This window comes from Nyctereutes procyonoides, unplaced genomic scaffold, assembly GCF_905146905.1.
Source record: "Nyctereutes procyonoides isolate TBG_1078 unplaced genomic scaffold, NYPRO_anot_genome, whole genome shotgun sequence".
NCBI classification, from domain to species: domain Eukaryota; kingdom Metazoa; phylum Chordata; class Mammalia; order Carnivora; family Canidae; genus Nyctereutes; species Nyctereutes procyonoides.
Window position 1 is genome coordinate 26486404 of NW_026575035.1, and position 23518 is coordinate 26509921.

The 23518-nt window shown below is 33.4% G+C and overlaps 1 pseudogene; it reads right to left on the reverse strand.

Moving 5' to 3' along the window:
* Positions 1 to 2772: 2772 nt before the first annotated feature.
* LOC129505259 (programmed cell death protein 10-like) lies at positions 2773 to 15894 on the reverse strand (annotated as a pseudogene).
* Positions 15895 to 23518: the final 7624 nt, after the last annotated feature.

The window sequence follows — 23518 nt, forward strand, 5'->3', positions numbered from 1 at the left end:
AAAGTGTGCATTTAGAATAAATGACATTAGACTAATGGTACTGGTTGTATTCTCTTTCAGTTGCCCAAGAGATCATTTAATGAACAGAGTCATGGTTGTATAGGTTCAATAAATATCTACTCAATTGAAATTAAACATTTCACAAGCCAGAAGTATTTGCTTTCTGAAATAAAATTCTTCATATTTGGAGTCATTAATAAGTGCTCTTAGTGCTACAAGGAAACTACATGCTTCAGAATGCAAATGGGTAGGGTCATTCATTGTCTTTATCATCTCACTAGTTTCTCTAATTCCCTTCCTTGAACTTCACCTGTTATCCCTGGAATTGTCAAATCCAGGAGGGAAAATAGCTCAGTATAAATGGAGCAGTTCATAACTATTAATGACATTTAAAACCAAAGGCAAATAATAAAGTGGCCACTTAGCTCATTTTATACCATATAATTTTAATTCCAACTGCTGACACCAGGCAATTAGAGATACATTTGTTTTTGTCAGCACAGATTACAGTAAAGACAAGGGCACTTTGGACTGGTAAAACTAAGAAAAATAAGGCAAATCTTATGGTGACTTTCAAGAAGCTTTGCACAATTTATGCAAAGGGATACCTTAAAGCAGTCTGTAGGAAAAGAAATTAACACAATAATTTTATAGTCCCCAAGGATATGATTAGAGGAGCTGAATATATATGTATTCATATATATATATTCATATATATTCACTGAAAATTGATCATAAAAATTGGAATGAAGCCTATAATGGGAAATAGAAGCTATGAAATATGGACATACTGATTTGGTAGTAGAGGGGAGGAGGTTCCCTTTCACTTCACATAATTTTATGGGCAAGATATCTTCACATGGGATTCAAATAACAGATATTCCTTTTTAAAGGAATAAAGGAGTTAAAGTCACAAAGATAAACCCAAAGTTCATCAGTAAACAGAAATAATGAAAAAGTGAGTTGACATTTCTACTAAGCATATGTGTTTGTACTCACAATTATTTACAATTAAATACCCCTTGATAAGCACTTTGCAATAAATGTTCCTTTAAATATCATTTTTCCTTAAATATCAACAAAATCATTTTCATATAATTTTCAATGCATATGCTGAAATTTAATTAAAAACTATACTAACATATGTAAGCAGTATTAAGCATTTTTATAGACAAATTAAATATATTTTTAATTTAATTGGTTCTACAACCTGAATTTGATTGAGTTAACTTCTTTTCTACTCTCAGTCTTACAAAATAAATCACAGTGTGTTGGAAAAAAAAATACTACATGCTCTTGGTCTAAATCTTCATGCCAAATATTTATTATCAGAAACAATGGTTAGAAAAAAAAAAAGAGGACATTAAAGAAAAGAAAAAAAATAGCTTCAATGGATTTCTATATTTCTAATCTTCTCCAAGGAAAAAGTGGTCCAAAATAAACAAGTGAAAATACAGACATATGGGCATTTCATAGACTCTCTTGACAAATCTTTCCAGTTTTGTTTTGTTTTAATCACCATGCTTCCAAAGTTTCTCCCATATAACTTATCTTACATAATAAGTAAGATATGCCAACATGCACTAGATTTTTTATAATGAAATACAAAGAGAAGAATTTATACAGCTTCCAATTTATTTCCAATATATATACAATTCAGTTAGTCTGAAAATTTTTTCTTTTTTTTCCCACCTGGATGTGAATCTGAGCCATCGTAGATGCTAACATGGCAAAAACTCTTAAATGATAAAAGAAAAGATGAAAAGGATTTCATGTATTAGAGCTGCCTATCTGCTCTGGGCCATATAACTACCTCCAAACTCTCATAGAGAGAAATTAACATTAATCTTTTTAGTATCTCTTTGTTTTGGCAACATAGACTAAAACCTTGTCAGTAAATCTTCCTATCAGAGTAATATTATTTCTATTTCTTTTTACCCCGACTTCAACAGATTAAATCTTACTTATCCTCAGGTTTCAGGATATCTGTAACTTTCTCAAGAATTCATTCCTGGCTCCCAAAATTGCGATAGGTGAATTCCAATAGACTCCATTATAGAATTTAAGAAAAAAAATTCTTTAATAGAGTAGTAGTAGATAGATTTTCTTATTATTCTTTTCCAGTTTTGATTGGTTATCTTTTTAAAACAAATATAGCAGGGATTCCTGGGTGGCTCAGCAGTTTAGTGCCTGCCTTTGCCCCAGGGCGTGATCCTGGAGTCCCAGGGATTGAGTCCCACATCAAGCTCCCTGCATGGAGCCTGCTTCTCCCTCTGCCTGTGTCTCTGCCTCTCTCTCTCTCTCTCTCTCTCTCTCTCTCTCTCTCTCTCTGTCTCTCATGAATAAATAAATTAAATATTTAATAAATAAATAAAACAAATATAGCCTATTTATTGAATATTATCAACTATTGTTAAATACATGATCTTACAATTTATGCTCAAGTTAAAATGTCAGAACCAAACATCAATATTTCCAATTCTTTTAAGAATGTTATACAATGACACATTAAGGCATAGATTCTTCTTTTGGCCTATAATTCTTAAAAGAATGATCATACTAAAAGTATTGCAAAATTTTCAGTATGAGATTATGATTAAAGTAGATTTCACAAAGATGTGGTATAAAAGAGCAATAGTGCCATTCAAAATCCTGGATTCCATCTCTTCAGAAAGGATTAATAATTTTTAGAGTCAAACATTAAAATGTACAGATTTTAAAATGTGCAGCTTAATACCACCACTGAGAACTATACCTATTAACATTCAAGTTTCAGGCCACGGTTTTGAAAATCTGAAGTACTGAGTTGGTTTAATGTAGTAGTTAATAGGCATTTTTGAAAATGTTATTGCTTTTCCAGTTTTAAAATACATTTTTTGGGGTATCACTGAAGTTTTTGAGTTTTTACATTTTTTTTCTTTTTGTGCTCAAATTCCTTATGGTTCTGCTTTGATTTTTCTGAAGACATTATTCACTACATCAAAAAGTTATTTTATTGCACTATTTAAATCCTTGTCTGCAGAAACATCACTTTGTCATTGATATCAACTGAAATCTTACTGATTATTTGTGCCTTTTCATTTAGGTCCTGGAAACCTGGCTCTGGTAGCTCAATCAAAAATTCTTTTTTATTGTCAGCTGCCATAGGAAGAAGGGACTTTGCAAAATTGACTTCTACATTTAGTTTCTCTAAAATTTTCTAAAATGATGTCTTATGTAAGGCCAGAATTCTCTTCTTCAACCTAATGAAAGTCACTTTCAGTTGTCTTACCTTCAAACAAATTTATTTTTTTATATGTTTACCTATAGAAAACATAATTCAGGAACAGCCAGATGGAAAAAAATGAATATGTGGAAGGTGGGGACAGGAAGCTTCCCTGTCCTCTCTAGATATACCACTCTCCTAGTACCTCAATGTACTTAACAACTTAGAGGTCTTGGGAATCTTTTCCTAGAATGAGACAGAAAGATAGAAAGAAAGGGAATTAAAGAGATGTAGCTAACATTACACTGTGAGTAAATTGATATTATTAAAAAAAATTAAGACAAGGTGGGAAGTGGAGGGGCATAGAGAGAGAGAGAGAGAGAGGGAGAGAGAGAGAATCTTAAGCAGGTTCTGTGCTAGGCATGCAGCCCAATGTGGCACTTGATCTCACAACCTGAGATGAAATTTAGAGTTGAATGCTTAACCAGATGAGCCACCCAGGCACCCAAGAAATTGATAGTCTTTTTTTTTTTCTTTTTTGGAGATTTAGTTATTTATTTGAGAGAGAGGATAGGAATGGAAAGGGCAGGTGGAGAGGGAGAGAATCTCAAGCAGGTTCCATGATGAGAACAGAGCCAATAGGGGAGCTTGATCTCATGACTATGAGATCATGACCTGAGCTGAAACCAAGAGTCAGTCATGCAACCAACTGTGTCACCCAGGTGCCCCAAAATGGATAGTCTTAAAAGTCTACTATAATCAAGTGGGCATTAGATGAGAAATGCAAAGCTCATTCAATAATTGACAATCCATTAGTGTAGCTCACCATATTAACAAACTAAATTAAAAAAAAAACAACCCTACACGATCATCTCAATAGCTACAGAAGAAAAATTAGAAAAAATTAATATCTATTTGTAATAAAAACTCAATACACTAAGATTAGAAAGGAACTTTCTTACACTAAAAAGATAATCTACCAAAAAAAAGTACAGATAAAATAATATTCAATTGTGCAAGGCTGAATACCCCCTCCTCAGATCAGAAGTGGGCAAGAATGTGTGCCCTCAACACTTCTTTCAACATCATACCTGAATTCCAAGCCAGTGCTATAAGGCAAGACAAAGAATTAAAGGTGAAAGATTTAGATGGCATAACTATAATTGTATTTATTCACAAATGACCTGATTATCTACATAGGATATCCCACGTAATCCATAAAAAATATTTCTAAACTTGAGTTTAACAAGTGGGAGGATATAAGATAAATATACAAAACTATTGCAAAGTAATATACAACTAGAAATCTATTTTATTTATTTATTTAAAAAGATTTTACTTATTTATTCACCAGAGACACACAGAGAGAGGTAGAGACACAGGCAGAGGGAGAAGCAGGCTCCCTGCAGGGATCCTGATGTGGGACTCGATCCCAGGACCCCAGGATCACGCCCTGAGCCAAAGGCAGAAGTTCAACCACTGAGTCACCCAGGCATCCCTAGAAATCTATTTTAAAGTACCATTTACAAAAGCAACAAAAATACTTATAAACTATGTATAAGATTTTTATTGTTTAGAGTTATAAAACACTGTTGAAAAAACCCTAAGACAATTTAAGTAAGTGGAGCACTATATCACATTTATGAATTGAAAATCTAAATATTTTTTGGCTGCATGTTATCCTTAAATCAATATATTGATTCAATGCAATCTTCTAAAAATCACAGCAGCACTCCTTCAGTTACTGAGACATGAAAAATAAAATTTATATGAAAAGGCAGAAGAAATTAAGACAGTCAAAACAATTTTGTGAAAGAACAAAGTTGTCAAACAATACTAGATTTCAAGACTCATCTTAAGGCTACAGTAATGAAGACAGCTTGGTATTTATAAAAGGACTGACACATATATAAGTAAAACATAATAGAGTCTAAAAAAGGATCCAAATGTTATATCAACAGATTTTTGGCAAAGATGCAAAGAAAGACAGTTCAATGGAGAAATGGTCCTGGAACATTTGGACATTTACACATAAAAAAAGAAAAAAAATCCCCCCTAATACCAATTATATATGTATATATTACTTGTGCTCTTTATCCAGTTTCCTTGTAAAATAGTAGTTGAATACAGATCTAGAACCAATGCAAAATAGAAAACTATGAAATTTGTTTAGGAAAAAGACAGGAAAATCTATTTGTGACTAATTTATACCAAGATTTCAGATGCAACACCAAAATCACAGTCCATTAAAAAAGAAAAATTAATGAATTCAATCAATTAAAACTTTTGACTTGTGAATTTGTTAAGATAATGATTAAAAATAAGCCACACATGAGGTGCCTGGGTGGTTAAGTCTGTTGAGCATCTCAGTCTTGATTTTGGCTCAGGTCATGATCTTGGGGACCTGTGATTAGCCCTGTGTTGAGATCTAAGCTCAGGCAGGATTCTGCTAGAAGTTCTCTCTCCCTTTTCTTTTGTCCTGCCCTTGCCCCCATGCACACAGACACACACTCTCTCTCAATAAATGAATAAATCTTTAAAAAAGCACCATACACTATGAAAAAAAATGTGCAAATCATATCTGACAAAGAATCTGTTTCCAACATAGGTAAATAACTTATCAAGTCAACAATAAGAAAACAAACAATGCAGCCAAAAAGGGCAAAGGTCTCAAAACAATGGTTTCCCTTACAATGGTAAGGGCAAATGAGACCATGAAAGGATGCTCAACATCATTAGTCATTAGGGAAATGCAAATTAAAACCACATTCAGCTAGCACTACACAACTGATTATACCAAGTGCTGGTGACACTGGAGCAAATGAAATATACATGCATTACTGAATGAATGAAAATGGGCAGTATCTTATGAAATTGAAAATGATTTATTATAAAGATAAACAATGATATAACACAGAAATTTTGCTTCAGTTTAATCCAGAGAAGTAAAAATTTATGCATACACAAAATCCTCTACTTAATGTTTATAACAGCTGTTTGTAACAGTGAAAAATCTAGAAACAATTCATGCATTCTTCAAGTATAAAATGGAAAAACAAACTGTGGTACATCAATGGAATACTCTCCAGCAATAAATATGAAAAGTAATATTGGTACATGAAACAACATGGATAAATATCAAATGCATTATGGCAAGTGAAAGAAATAAGACTCCAAGAGTCTGTATATGTATTCACTAATATGGCTTTCTGGGAAATGCAAAATTATGTATGAAAAACAGATCAGTGTTTGCCAGAGGTCACATGTGGAGGGCAGGTTTGATTAAAATGGTAAGCTTGGTGAAGAGATTTGGGGTGATGAAACTGCTTAGTATGTTTGCTGTGTGTGCCTAGATTCTTTTGAATATTTTTTTTCTAAAATGTTTGTGTTTGAGCAGCCCCAGTGACTCAGCGGTTTAGTGCCACCATCAGCCCGGGGTGTGATCCTGGAGACCTGGGATCGAGTCCTGGGTCAGGCTCCCAACATGGAGCCTGCTTCTCCCTCTGCCTGTGTCTCTGCCTCTCTCTCTCTCTCTCTCTGTGCCTCTCATGAATAAATAGATAAAAATCTTTAAAAATAAATAAATAAAATGTTTGTGTTTTATTCAAAATTTTAAATTTATTGGCAAAAAGTTGTTGATAATATCCAGTCATTTCCCTTTTAATATAGTAGTAGTTGTGGCATCATTTCCTTGATATTGGTAACAGGGACCTTTTTTTCTGGGTTTCACTTTCAAAGATCCAATTCCAGGCTTTGCTAATTTTCTGTATTGTGTGTTTGTTTTTTTTTTTTTAATTTTTAATTTTTTATTTTTTTTGGTTATTGAGAAATAATTTATATGCACTGAAATTCATAGATCTTAACCATACACTATAATGAAATTTGTCAGATGAATATACAAGTTCCCACATCCTAATCAAAATATAAAATATTTTGTAACCTCTAGAAAATCCTCATATTCTATCCCAAATTATGTCACCTCTCAGACATTTCCATACAATGTCCTGTGCTCATCACAAGAAGTGCCCTCCTTGATTCCCATCACCTATTTACCCCATCCCCCACCCACCTTCCCTCTGGTAACCATCAGTTTGTTCTCTATAGTTTAGAGTCTGTTTCTTGGTTTGCTTCTCTCTCTTTTATCATCTTGTTTATTTTGTTTCCTAAATTCCACATATGAGAGAAGTCATACAGTATTCGTCTTTCTCTGATTGACTTGTTTTGCCTAGTATAATATTCTCTGGCTCCATCCACACTGTTGCAAATGACAAGATTTCATTCTTTTTGATGACTGAGTACTATTCCGTTATATATATACCACATCATCTTTATCTCATTGTCAGTCAATGGTCACTTGGGCTGTTTCATAGAATAATATTCCCTTGTAGGAATGTACCACAGTTTCTGTATTCATTTACCTACTGAAATGTATCTTGGTTGCTTCCAACTTCTGACAATTATGAATAAAACTTCTATAAGCATTTATGTGCAGACGTTTTTTGTGGACTTGTTTCAACTCATTTGGGTAAATACCGGTCAACACTCTTGATGGATGTTATGGTAGAAATACACTTAATTTTTTACAAGAAACAAATGGTCTTCCAAAATGGCTATACCATTTGCATTCCCATCAACAATGAGTGAGAGTTTCTGTTGTTTCATAGCCTCACCAGGATTCCATGTTGTCAATGTTTCAAATTTTAGCAATTCTGTAAGTATGTAGTGTGCATCTCATTTTTGATTTGTCAATTATCTAATGACATATGCTGGTGAGCATCTTTTAGTATTCTTATTTTCCATCTGTATGTCTTCTTTGCTCACATCTTTTACTCATTTTTAATTTTTTTTATATTGTTGAGTCTTAAGAGTTCTTTGTTTATTTTGGATACCAGTCCTTTAACAGCTGTGTTTCGTTTTGTTTTTATAAATCTTTCTACCTGTATGTGACTTTTTTCATCATTCTTCTAACCATGTTTTTCACGGAGAAGAATTTGTTTATAATTTCTTTGAAGTCCAGCTTATCAATTTTTCCTTTGATGGGACATACTTCTGATGCTTTAAACTATTTCAAAACCCAGGGTTATCAAGATTTTCTTCCATATAATCCTCTAGGAATTTTATAGTTTTCCATTTTTCCATTTATGTCTATAATCCACTTTTAGTTATTTTTTGTGAAAGATGGAAAGTTTGTGTCTAGATTCATTTTTTGTTGTTGCATGTAGAAGTCCAGTTGTAACACCATTTATTAAAAACTGTCCTTTCTCCACTGAATTTCCATTGTTCCTTTTTGTGTGTGTGCATCTCTTACTTTCTCTCTATTCTGTTCCATTGATCTATTATCTTGCTCTGTAATTTTGTTTTGTTTTATCATTCTACTTGAATACTTCTAAATATTCTTATACTTTCTTGAATCATGAGTTAAATAGAAATGTATTGCTTGATTTCTACATATTTTAGACTTTTCTAGATATTTTCTGTTTGTTATATAACTTAATCTTACTGTGAACAATGAACATACTGTGTATAATTTTATTTAGCTTTAACTATATAATGTATTTTATAGCCCATAGGTGGCCTAGTTTTGTTAGTAAGTCATGTATCCTTGAAAAGCATGTGAATTCTGCATTCTGTGTAGTTTTCTATAAATTTAATAATTCACTGGATAAAATATTGTAGAAATATTATACATTATTATTAACTTTTGTCTACATGTTTTATCAACTTCTAGAGGAGTCTAAAAATCCACAACTATAATTTTTGATGTATTTATATCTAGGTTTATCTATATATCTTCTGTACTTGGTTTTTCTTCATAAATCTAGATTTTCTTAATAGTCACCTATACAATTAAGATTATGTCTCTTTGATTGAATAGCCCTTTTATCATTATGAAATAACCCTTCTTCACAGGTTATATAACTTTTCTTGTCAATTTCTTATATAGTCATTTGTTTTCTTAATATTAGTCATGTATAGTGTTTTATCATTCCTTTATTTTCTATAACTTCTTTTTTATTTTTTTAAATTTTCTATAATTCTTAATAAAATGGACTTTATATTTTAGAGTAGTTCTAGGTTCACAGAAAAGTTGGGAAAATACAGAGATTTCCCATATGTCCCCTTACCACACATGCACAGGCTCACCCATTATCAACATCCCCCATCAGGATGATACATTTCCTACAATTTATGAACCTACATAAACCTAAAGACCAAAATTTACATTAAGGTTCACTTTTAGTGTTCCAGGTTTTATAGATTTACAACTGTATGATAACATGTATCCACCATTATATCTACTCTGTGGTACACACAGAGTAGAGTCGCTGCCCTAAAATTCCTCTATGCTCTGGTATTCACCTCTTTCTCCTCACCTAACTTCCAGCAACTGCTGATGTTTTTAATGTCTCCATAGTTTTGCCTTATCCATAATGTTATATTATTGGACTCAAGATTGGATCATAATTCTTTCACTTAATATTATGCTTTTAAGATTCCTCTATGTATTTTCATGATTTTCTTTCTTGTGTGTGTGTGTGTGTGTGTGTGTGTGTGCTGAATAATAATACATTGCCTGGATGGAATACAGTTTATTTATTCATTTGCCTACTAGAAAATTTCACAATTTCTTCCAAATGTTGGCAATTATGAATAAAACTATTATTAACATCTGTGTACAGGTTTTTGTGTGGATGTAAGGTTTTAACTTGTAGTTAAATATTAAATTTCTTTAACTTTTTATTTTGGAATAATCATAGATTCCCAGAACTTGGAAAAAAATGTATGAATAGATTTCTTGTGCTCTTTATCCAGTTTCCTCATATTGTAATATCTTGCATATGTATATGCAAGCCAGAAACTGACATTGGTACAATCAGAGTTTAATTCAGATTTTACCAACTTCACATACAAATCAAAACTTTTGAGGTTGGCCTTTTTCACTTGGCATAATTATTTAGAAATTCATCTAAATTGTAATCATGAAGGAATAAGATTATTACAAATTGGCTCATCTAAGGAAGAGCTAAGGACATATATTCAATAAATCTGTCTCATACTTCACACACAAAACTAAATAGGATGATGTGATGGTTAATTTTATTTTTAACTTGGTGAAGCCATGGTACCCAGATGTGGCCAAATATTATTCTGATCTTTTTGTGAAGGGGTTTTTGAATGAGATTAGCATTTTTTTTCTTTTTTTTAAAATTGGAGTTCAGTTTGCCAACATAAGCATAATACCCAGTGCTCATCCCATCAAGTGCCCCCCTCAGTGCCACTCACCCAGTCACCCCCACCCCCTGCCCACCTCCCTTTCCACCACCCCTTGTTTGTTTCCCAGAGTTAGGAGTCTCTCATGTTCTGTCTCCCTTTCTGATATTTCCCACTCACTTTTTTCCCCTTTCCTCTTTATTCCCTTTCACTATTTTTTATATTCCCCAAATGAATGAGACCATATAATGTTTGTCCTTCTCCGATTGACTAGATTAGCATTTAAATTGGAAGATTTAGAGTAAGGCAGATTATTCTCTATAATGTGAGTAGGTCTCATCCGATCAGTTAAAGGCTTAAACAAGAACTTTTTCTGAACCAGAAGGAAATCTAAGAGCAGAGGACTTTTAGGACTCAGACTATCACTCTTCCTAGGTCTCCTGCCTGTTGATGCGCCTACAGATTCTGAATTTGCCAGCCTTCATAATCTCATGAACTAATTACTTAAAGCAAATCTCCCCATATTTAGACTTCCTGTTCATCCTCTTTCCCCAAAGAACACTGACTAATAAAGACTTTCTAAAAGCCTAGCTCTCCCATATATTTCAAAAACCTGATACTGTCTTTATTTCCTTAGAATTCAGAGACATTCAGAAAATTTCTGGCATTGATTATAAAATTTTGTTCATGATAGGAGACAAGTTATTTGAATGTCTCAAAGCCTTCTAATCACTGTCATTGATGAAACAAATAAAAAATGATAATATGCATTAGGATAAGGCTAATGTGGCTTGACGTGGTAGACTCTCAGTAGGATGTCTCTAATTGCCTTGAGTCTGCACAATTATTCTAGAACTGAGGTCCTTAACTGCCAAGGAAAGCAGAAAATCATTAATGACATATCATTATGCCCATTACCACAATACAGAAGCAGGTTCAAGCAAATGATAGCAAGAATATTAGCAAAAAAGACATAGTGCCCAACATCATCACTGAGCAGAGTATGTCAATAGGTGAAGTTCCTTGGAGTGTTCTAAACTGTAAGCTTTTTGAGGACAGTGTGTTGGCTTTGTACACTGTTGAAGAGATTTAATTCAAGAATGGATGTATAGGGATCCCTGGGTGGTGCAGCGGTTTAGCGCCTGCCTTTGGCCCAGGGCGCGATCCTGGACGTCCGGGATCGAATCCCACATCGGGCTCCCGGTGCATGGAGCCTGCTTCTCCATCTGCCTATGTCTCTGCCTCTCTCTCTCTCTGTGTGTGTGTGTGTGTGACTATCATAAATAAATAAAAATTAAAAAAAAAATTAAAAAAAAAGAATGGATGTATAGTGCTATTAGTTATCCAGAATAACAAGAATTCCACTCTAACATGGCTCTTTTTTTATCATGGCAGAGCATGGGTCTCTGCTAAATCTCTACTAAAACTCCCATTTCAGTTCCTATTTAAGTGACAAATAAATGAGTGCAGCACATAGTTTAAAAGTAACATTTTTGTTTGTATATAAAATTGAAATAATTGTTACTAAGATGCATACCATCACTGGAAAAAGTTCCATTTTCCCTTTACATCTCAGTTCTTTAGATCTTTTGAGTGTCTTTTCAATAGCTAAAGGCTTGAGAACCAGATTCACCCTGCCCTGTCCAGATCTATAACTTGCTGGCTAGTGACTATAGGCAATTACTTTGGAGAATCAGTTTTCAAATCTGTAAAAATGTCCATTGATAATATTAGCAATATCTCATAGAATTGCATGAGTAAGAAATAAGTTTCCTATAAAGAGCTTATAAGACTAGTCCACAAGTTATGATGCTCTATAAGTGTTACCTGTTACCTGTACAAAAAAAAAAAAAAAGAGAGAGAGAGAGAGAATAAAATGGAACCACTATTCTAAGGGCAATACTGTAACATTTAGACCTATATAAGGTAAAGACCCTCAAAAGAGAACACTCAAAACCAGCAAAGGCAAGTATGACAATCCATACATCACCATCAATGAGGATAGCTGTGGCTAAGAAATATCAATCATGTCTATGATACACTCCCTGGTCATGTGGTTGCTGAGCAAATTATTTTTTATTTACTTTGATTTCAAGTGCTGAGTATAAAATCATCCACTTACTATTTCTGTATATGCCTGGCTTTTACAATTTGGAGAGGGGAAAATGTTCCCCAGGTACAGATCAATAGTATATAAGATCATTTTAGTTCTTTATTGAAGCATCTGAGGAATTGCACAGTTTGGAGTATGAAATTCCTGTTTGAAGTTCTGATTTCTCTTTTTCTTATTTATTTAAATTAAAAATCGGTTATCATAACAAATCTATAATGCATGAAACGAAATTTTAGTTACTTTTTAGGGACAGGTCTTCAGGGTATCATTGCTTATGTTGTTACATGACTTTGGAGAAAGAACCATTTCTCAGTTCTCTTTAATGATTAGTATATATTCCTTAGTGTAACTCTACGGAATATCTGTAAAATGCAGAATGCAATGAATGTGATTAGGCAGTGGCAGAGCATGAAGCAGGTGTGTAAAGTTTCTTACTTAGTATGACAAGCATGCTTGAATGGGAAAAACATTCTTTTTCTCTAAGAAAAAAAGGTGACTTTTGAGGTAAAAATTAGGTGTTTACCTTCCGAGAGATTATATAGGCTTTTTATTTATTTAAGGAAAGATATAAGTATCAGTTCTCAGTAGTTTTAGTATCAGATGCCATTCTATTTATTATTTTTTAAAGATTTTATTTATTCATGAGAGACACAGAGAGATGGGCAGAAACATGGGCAGAGGGAGGATCAGGCTCCCCTATAGGGGAGCCTGATGTGAGACTCGATCCCAGGACCCCGGGATCACCACCTGAGCCGAAGGCAGACACTCAACCTCTGAGCCACTCAGGTGTCCCCCATTCTATTTCTATTTAAACATAGGTAAATTAGTGTAAAGCTGCTCCCCATGAGTTACTTATCTGACAGCTCAATTGTCTTAAATACTGCCACGAACTGAAAAAGAAGTAAAAATTATCTTAAAACTCAAAGCAGAAGTCACAAAAGTGATGATTTCTTGTGAAGCATATTTGTAGAAAATGCCATTTGTCATGATTCTACTTAAAATACATAGCATATCAATTGGTTTTTAAAAATCTGTTTTATTTGAGAGACAGAGAGAGAAAGCAGGGGGAGGAGCAGAGGAAGAGGGGAAAGCAGACCTCACCGGAGCATGGAGCCTGTTGCAGCGTTCAATTCCACAACCCTGAGATCATGGCTTGGAAATCAAGAGTTGGACGCTTAACTAACTGACTGCGACACCAGGTGCCCTTCTAGTAATGTTTTAATAAAGAATTCCAAATATCTCAAAAGCTCATGGGGGTCATCTGAGGTCACAGCATAATAAAATAGTTGATATCTGAAGTATAAGTAAATAGAGTCATGCATTTTTCTTTAAGAAGAAAGAAAACTTTTGGTTAACTCTTAAAAAATTCTAACTATATTTAGTAAAATAGCATCAAATGATAAATATATTATTTATCAATATATAAATAAAAAGTAAATATAAATATATAAATAAAAGAAATAATAGCCACAGCATCAGCAGCAATATTGGAAGCCATAAAAGACAGTAATCAAGATGGCAGAAACTCCATTTACTATGATGAGAGGGCATTAAATAGAAGCACTTTTCTGGCTGGAATATAAATCTTTTCTCTGAGAAAGGAGTGTGACCTCCTGGAAGTGAGGATGCAATACTCTGGGACCACATGAATGTTTCCTGTTGGGATAGTGGCAGCAAAAAGGCAGGTTGTGGGACATCACAGAAAGCTCCACAGTGCTGATGATAAGAGGAATTTAAAAGCAGCTGTTCCTGAGTAGCTCAGGTTATTAGGGCAACATAATACAGCAAGAAGCAAGTTTTATTCTGAGGGCAAGGTAGGGGTGCTGTAACATGGATAAGGGGGAAGCATTTGCCAGAGATGCACACAGTCTTGTTCTGTAACTTTCTTCTCTGTCATCATCCATCTCTTATAACTTACTCCCATTCTCCCCAAAGTAAATTGATTTCTAGATCTTTAACTTGAGTTCTGAGAAATGATTCTAATAGGATCCAAAGGGAGATCTGAAGAGAATCTACTCAAATACAAAGAGCGCTAACATACTAATCATTGATGGATCAACCAACAGCAGCCAAGTAAGCAATTCACATATGGAATCCATGAAGATATAGCATCTGAAATATGAAGGGAAAATAGTTATAGCCTTAAATGGCAAAAGTTAAATTTTATGCAAGATTTGTGGTAGGACACAAAGGTAAATTTAAACAGTATCTTCTTTGCACTCTCAGTATACCTGAGAATGTGGATACCAAGTAGTAAGAAGAAGAGGAAAGGATTAGACAACACTTGAAAAAAAAAACCCTCAAATAAACAACCTAAATTTATATTTCATGGAAGTAAAAAAAAAAAAAAAAAAAAAAAAAAAGGACACTAGTTCTAACTTAGTAGAAGGAAGGAAAAAACAAAAATTAAAGTAGAAATAAATGAAATAGAGAATAAAAGACAAAAGGAAAGATTAATGTAATTAAAAGCTTTTTTAAAAAAAGACAAAAGAGACAAAACTTTAGTCTAAGTAACCAAAAAAGAGAGGAGGAAATAAATCAGGAATGAAAAAGAGACATTGTAACTGATGAAATACTATGTATCATAAGAAACTACTATGAATAATTACATGGCAATAGTTAAATAATCTAGAAGAAATGAATACATTTCTAGAAATGTATGATTTACCAAGATTGATCAAGAAATAGAATATCTGACCAGACTAAGGAGAAGTAAGGAAATTGCAATAATCAATAAAGCTGCCAAGAATGAAAACTCTAAGACCAGATGTCTTCACTGGTGAATTCTACCAACATTTAAGGAAGAACTATTACCAATATTTCTCAAATTCTTCCAAAAAGTAGAAGAGAAAAACACTTCAAAACTCGTTTTATGATGCCACCATTACCCTGATATCAAAACCAGACAAGGGTGTCACAAGAAAATCACAGGCCAATATTCCTGAAGAACATAAATCTAAAAATTCTCAACAAAATATTCACACTAAATTCAATAGTACATTAAAAGGATCATTCACCATGATCAAGTGGGATTTACTCTAGGGATCCAAAGGTGGTTCAACATTTACAAATCAATCAAAGTGATACATCATGCTTTAAAAAATGATAAAAACCATGTGATCACCTCATTAGATGCAGAAAAGTCATTTGAAAAAATGTAAATTTTGGTTATAGTAAAAACTTTCAACAAATTGTTGTAGAAGGAGCATCTTTCAATATAAATAAAGGGCATATATGACAAACCTACAGCTAAAATCATACTCAATGGTGAAAAGCTAAAAGCTTTACCTGCATGATCAGGATCAAGATAGGGATGTCTATTCTTCACCCTTTTATTCAATATAGTACTGGAAGTCTTAGTCATAGCAATCAGATAAGGAAAATAAAAAGATATCCATATTTGTAGGGAAGAAGTAAAACTGACAATATCTGCAAATGATACTGTATATAGAAACCTGTAAAGACTCCACTAAAAACTGTCACAACTAATACACAAATTTGATAAAATTATAAAATACAAAGTCAATATGCAAAAATCAGTTGCATTTCTATATCCCAACAATGAACAATCAGAATGAAAATTTAAAAAACAATCCCATTTGTGGTAGCAGCAAAAAGAATGAAATACTTAGGAATAAATTAAACCAAGGAGTTGAAAAAATTTGTATCCTCAAAACTACAAAATATAGATGAAAGAAATTGAAGATAACATGAATAAATCAAAGACATTTTGTGTTTATGGATTAGAAGAATTAATATTTTTAAAAAATCCATACCACTCAAGGAATCTATAGATTCAATATAATTCTTTGCAAAATTCCAATGCCACTTTTCACAGAAATAGAATAGACAATCTTAAAATTTATATGGAACCAGAAAAGTCCTGAATAGCCAACTCAATCATGAGAAAAAAAGAACAAAGTGGGAGGCATCACACTTTCTGATTGTAAACTATACTACAAAGCTATAGTAATCAAAATAATATGCTATTGACATAAAAACAGATACATAAACCAATGGAACAGAAGAGAGAGCCCAGAAAAAAACTCATGCTTTTGTGATCAATTAATTTAGAATAAAGGAGCCAAAAATATGCAATGGAGAAAGGATGATCTCTTTAAAAAATAGTTTTAGGAAAATTGGACAGGCACATGCAAAATAATGGAGCTAGACCACTTTCTTACCCCATTCACAAAATAGTCAAGCTGGATTAAAGACTCGAATGCGAGACCTGAAACCATGAAAAAAGTGGGTAAGTTCCGTGATATTGGTCTTGATATTTTTTTTTATTTGAAAGCAAAAGCAGCAAAACCAAAATTAATAAGTGAGACTACACCACACTAAAGTTTCTTCTCAATAAAGGAAATCATCAACAAAATAAAAAGGCAACCCATCAAATGACAGAAAATATGTATAAGCCACATATGTGATAAAGGGTTAGTATCCAAAATATATAAAGAATCCATATAATTCAATAGAAAAAAGCAAGTGACCCAATTTAAAAATGGGCAGAGGACTTGAATAGACATTTTGTATGAAGACATAGAAATGGCCAACAGGTACATGAAAACTTATTCAATGTTAATTCAGTGATTATCAGGAAAATACAAATCAAAAGCACCTGACATAATGAGATACTGTCTCAACCTGTTAGAATTGTTATTATAAAAAACACAAGATATAACAAATCCTGGTAAGGATGTGGAAAAAAAAGGGAACCCTTGTATATTGCTAGTGGGAATATAAAATAGTACGGCCACCAGAAAACAATATAGTTTCTTCAAAAAGTAAAAAATAGAATCACCATATGATCCAGTAATCCCACATCTAGGTATATATGCAAAAGAAACAAAGCCACTATCTCAAAGAGATATCTGTATTGCCATTTTGTAACCACATTATTCACTATAGCCAAGACAGGGAAACAATTTAATTGTCCACTGACAGAAGAATGGATAAAGGAAATGTGATATGTATATATATGTGTGTTTATGTATATTATACTTATTACACAGTGTATATGTAGTAAATTATTATTCAGCCCTAAAAAAAAGTAAATCCTGAGGCACCTTGGAGGGTCCATTGGTTAGGCATCTGCTTTCTGCTCAGGTCCCAAGGTCCTGGGATAGAGCCCTCATATCCAGCTCCCTGCTTAGTGGGGAGTCTGCTTTTCCTTCTCCCTCCCATCTCTTATTTCTGATAGACTTTCTGAAAACCCCTGTCAAAAACCCATGCTCTCCCTCTGCCCATCTCCCTCTGGCCCCTCTCTGTGCCCCTCTCCCTCTCCCTCTCCTGCTCATGTGCTCTCTCTCTCTCTCTCCTCTCTCTCTCTCTCTCTCTCAAATAACTAAATAAAATCTTTTTTTTTTAAAGGAAATTCTGTCATTTTTTACAGCATGGATGAAATTGGAGGGCATTATGCTAAGTAAAATAAGCCAGACAAAGATAAATATGCAATGGTAATACTTTATGTAGGATCTTTTTAAAAGTAGAACTCATAGAAACAAAAAGTAGAATGGTGGTTGCCAGGGGCTCGAGGTGGGGGATATTGGCAGAGACTGGTAAAGGGTACAAACTTTAAAGCTATAAGATAAAGATGGAGAATCCATTGTATAACATGGTGACCATAGTTGAGAGTACTGTACTATATAATTAAAATTTGCTGAGTAGAACTTGCCAAGAAAAAGTAAATAAAGTGAGGTGATGGAGGTGTTAATTAACTTGATGGTAGAAATTCTTTCACAATGTATACATATAGCAGATCATCACACTGTATCATACTGTATACTTTAAATATGAAAAATGAAATTTACAATTTCATTTGTCAATTATATCTCAATAAAGCTGAAAAATTACATACTTTAAATAGTTTTGAAATTATTTATATAATACTTGGGCCACAAGAGAATGTCAATTAATGTAAAAAGTAGAAATTTAACTGGCCACATTTTCTGATGCATCTTAATAAACTGGAGATAAGCTATAAAACTTCAAAAATAGTTCAAATCATAAAACATTTAAAAATATCAAGTATCAAACTTTGAGAGAAAGTCAAAATATTACCCTTAGCAATAATTATAGGATTAAATGTTTTGATCATTAAATATATAGGAAGAAATTAAAATCAAAGTAAGAAATAAAAGGAATAGTTATATAAAATTATTAAAAAGGAGACAGTAATAAAGTGAGAAATAGACAAAATAAGAAAAGTGAAAATGGAATTGATAGCTCCAATTAGATTAATAATTAATAATAAATTAAATTAAGAGAGAAGATATAAAACATTAAGTAGGCAAAAATAGGAAATTAATACACACACAGAGATAAATAATTATATATCTACCATACTTTTCTAATACATTAAAATCATTAGAAGGTAATATATTTTTAAATTCTCCCAAGCAAATATAAATGGATGAATACAATCATAGAATAGATTTTGAATTTTGAAATATTACTGAAAATATAATGACTGTGCTTAGGCAGTTTTATGGTCAAATTTTTACAAATTAGAATTAGATAACTTCCATACTGCACAATTTGTTCTACAGTCAAGATCAAAACTTCTCCAACTACCTTTGAAACAGTCTTCATTGGGAAGAAAATTGATTTTCTCCTAAGTCAAATTAAATCCAACTCAGCCCCCAACATGAAGACTGCAAAAATGTCCATCACACTCAATATTTGAGATCACTTACATATTCCTGGGGATAATAAAAGCAGCATGGGATTTACACGATCTAGCAACCATCATCTATGGTTACCACTGGGAACTTCAACCCCAACCAGTGTTTCCCATTTAATATGTTTGCAGAACAGTATGTGTGTATCTCAGGCCCTTTATATCCATCTCTCTGTGGTGAGGAGAGGAAGCCTGTAAACTCCCCTGTGAACTGGCTTCCTGTTAAGGTCGGCCAGCGGAAGGAACGGGCTTGACTGGAACACAGGACAAAGTGAGGAGCCATTCTTATTTCTGACAGGCTTTCTGAAAACCCTTGTCAATCAGCTATTTGTGTATTGTCTTTTGTAAAGTACCTGTTTTGTTTAGACATCTTATTCACTAAAAAGAAAAAGGAGCACTATCTGCTTTTTTAATAATTGATTTATAGAATTCAAATATACACATACGCACATTTGAATCTAATTATTTGTAACAGTTAATTATTGTGGCTTTATAAAGTCACTCCAAGCATAAATTAGCAAACACTGAAGCATTTCTCCTAGTGATAATAAAAAATTAAGTTCCTCCAAGACTCTGGTCACAACACTTTTGTCAATTGATCAATACACAATCTTTTTGGGTATGATTCAGTTTTGAAGTACCTTATTTAATGTGCTGTATATTGTTGGTTCTCTAACACTGAGCTCACAGCAAATGACACAATAACTCATGACTAAACAAAGCTTATCTAATACTTGCATTTTCTTTGTAAGGCACATCACACTCCCACACTTAGGAACATACGTGTGTGTGTGTATAAGTATATATGTATACATATATATTATACATATACACATGGTAATACTTATGTCCTATTTAAGAACTCTTTGCCAAAACCAAGGGCACATAGCTGTTCTTTTTTCTCTTGTATGGAGTTTTTAAATTTATTATAATTTTTTAAAAAGATTTTATTTGTTTGATTGAGAGAGAGCACAAGCACTGGGAGTCACAGCCAGAGGGAGAGGGAGAAGCAGGCTCCCCGTTGAGGATTGCTGTGATATCCCTTATTTCATTCCTGATAATGTATTTCCCTCCCAGTGATGGCTTGAGGATGATTTTGCTCTTTTTCTAGGTTCCTGACATAGAAACTTAAACTACTGATGTGAAACTTTTCCTTGTTTTGTAATATAAGCATTTATGGCTGTGAATTGCCCTTCTATGTCTTTAGATACGTCCCATAAACTTGATAATGTTGTATTTATATTCTTATTCATTTTATGTATTTTTATTTCCCTTCAGAGTTTCTCTTTGACCTGTTAGTTATGTACTTGGAAGTATACAGTTTAATTTCCGAGTGTTTGAAGATATTTCTGTTTTCATTCTGTTATTGATTTCTAGTTTGGTTTCATTTTCCTCAGAGAACATACCTTATGATTTCAATTATTAAAGTTTGTTGAACATTCTTTTATGTCCCAGGATATAGTCTATTTTGGCAGATATTCTATGAGTGCTTGAAAACAATGTATATTCTATTGTTGGGTAAAGTGCTTTAAAATGTCAATTAAATCATATTATTTAATCGTACTGGGTTCTTCTATGTCCTTGCTGAATTTCTATCTACTGGCAATAACTAAAATGAGCAGTGTTGAAGTTTCCAACTTTTTCTTTTAAGTTCTACCTATAGGATTCTAAGATGCTCCTTTTCTCAGCATTCAAAAACTATTTTGCCAATACCCCATGGCTTCTACAATCTCTGATGAGAAATCCACAATTATTCAAGTTCTTTTTCCCCTATAACTAATGTGTTATTTTTTTCTATGTGCTTTCAAGAGTGCTTCTTGTTTGTTTCTTTGTCTTTAGTTTTCAACTGTGTGATAATAATGTACCTTGGATTCTATTTTTCTGGGGGCGGTTTATCCCCTCTGGAATCCCTTTAGCCTCTTGAGTCATTAGGTTGATATATTTTGCCATATATGAGAAGTTTTTATTTGTTATTTCTTTGAATACATTTTCAGCTACATCTTTTTCTCTCTTTTGGAGGCTCTAAAGTATGCTATTTGATCTATTTTCCTCACATCCCTAATTTTCATTTTTTTAAATCAATTTTCTCACTGTTGTCCAGAATGCATAATTAAATTGTTCTATGTTTAAATTTGCTGATTATCTCACCTTTTCTTCTACTTTTGAAGCAATTTATTGGAGGACTTTTTTGTTATTGTATTTTTTATGAATAAATTTCCATTTGGATCTTTATATCTTCTCTTTCTTCCAGAGTTTTCCATGTCTTTGATGAGACTTTCTATTATCATTATTATTTCTATTTTTCTATTATTATTTCTTTGTTATTTCATAATTTCACAATGAAACATTTTTATCATGACTGCTTTAAAATACTTATCATATAATTCTAATATGTATTTCAGGATTTTATCGGCATATACTGATTTTTTTTTTCATTCAGTTTTAGATTTTCTTGGTTCTTGTTATGACAGATGGTTTTCTATTAAAACCTGTACATTTTGGTTATTATATTACAAGATTCTGGATTTTATTTAACTTTTGTGTTTTAACAGGGGTCATCTAACACTTCTCCAATGGGTGAAGGAGAATGTTGACTCCTTACTCATGGGGTGGAAGTCTAAAATGTTCACTTGTCTCCATTGATATTCTGGAAACGAGGAGGCTTCTTAATACCTGGACAGAGGTTCAAGCTCTTCCTTAGGTCTCCACTGATAGCATATTGCTGAAAGGAAGAAAAGAGGCTTGTTCCCCACATATGCCCACTAACACCAGGAATAGTTGAACTCATTACTATTGGATGTTGGTGAGTCTTGACTCTTCATTTGGCCTCTCTGATCACAATCTCAGTAAGCAATGGGAGCATGCCTTTTTATTACCTGGTGGCAATGAGGGTGGAGGTTCCCCATGGGTCTCCAATGAAAAGCAGAAGAGAAGCTTTATTACTACCCAGTGATGATCAAAGTCTCAGCTCCCCACTCAGCCTTGTCTGATACACACACTAAGAGGAACATAGGATAAGGGAAGGTGTCAAGGTACCTAGTTACAGACTTCCAGTCTTTTTAGTCATCTTTTGCTGGAATAGTATGATTGCTATTTAAAATTTCTGTCCTGCTAGACTACATTGGTTAGAAAAACCAGACTTTTTTTTTTTAGATTTTATTTATTTATTCATGAGAGAGAGAGAGAGAGAGAGAGAGAGAGAGAGGCAGAGATACAGGCAGAGGGAGAAGCAGGCTCCACGCAGGGAGCCTGACGTGGGACTCGATCCCAGGACTCCAGGATTGCGCCCTGGGCCAAAGGCAGGCGCCAAACCACTGAGCCACCCAGGGATCCCTGAAAAACCAGGCTTTTGCGAGGATTTCTCCACTTCCTCCATTCCTCAGCTTTTTGGCCTTGCCTTTACCCAGTCTGAGATGAATGGGACAAAAAGAAAACACAAGGAATGTGCCATTTATGTTTTTAGCCAAATTGTTTTCTTCTTTCCATCTTTCAGAATTTTCTTATGCTTGTTTTCTATATAATGTGCAGTGGTTTTAGTCTAATTCACTGAAGGAATAGATTAAAAGGTGTACCAATCTTCCCAGAAGCAGAAATCCTCTCTTACTGTGTTATTTATGTATGTATGTATGCATGTATGTATGTATGTATGTATGTATTTATTTATTTATTTATTTATTTATTTATTTATTTATGAGGGTGGAGAGTGAACAGGGACAGTGGAAGAGGGAGATGGAGAGAATCCCAAACAGACCTCCTACAGAGCAGGCAGCCTGATGTGGGGCTCCCTCCCACAACTTCGAGATCAGGATCTGAGCTGAAACCAAAAGGGGGACCCTTAACGGACTGAGATACCCCAGTACTCTGACGTAATGTTTTGTTTTACAATACAAACACTTTACTCTGTAATGGGTGAAAAACTATTTTTATATGTAATTTTACTATTCTGTTCTTTTCTTTCCTGTGTTTAATGTTTTTATGAACATCATTCTTCTGAGATTTTGGTACTATTTCATCACATGTATTGTACTCAGGTTTTCTAAAACACCACTCTGTAACCACCAATTATTTCCTTAAGCACCTTTAAATGTTCCTATTTCTTACATTTTATGATCAGAATGCATAATTATTTGCTGGGCATTTTTGCCTCTAATTACCTATTGATTTTATTTCCTGCTGATATTCAAATAAATAATGCTCCTGTTCAATCATTTTACTTGTGATTATGCAAAATACCCATGGAAATTCATGGTATGCTACTGATTCTCTCTAGAGTGTTCTCTTCTCCCTACTTATATGTTTTCTAAAT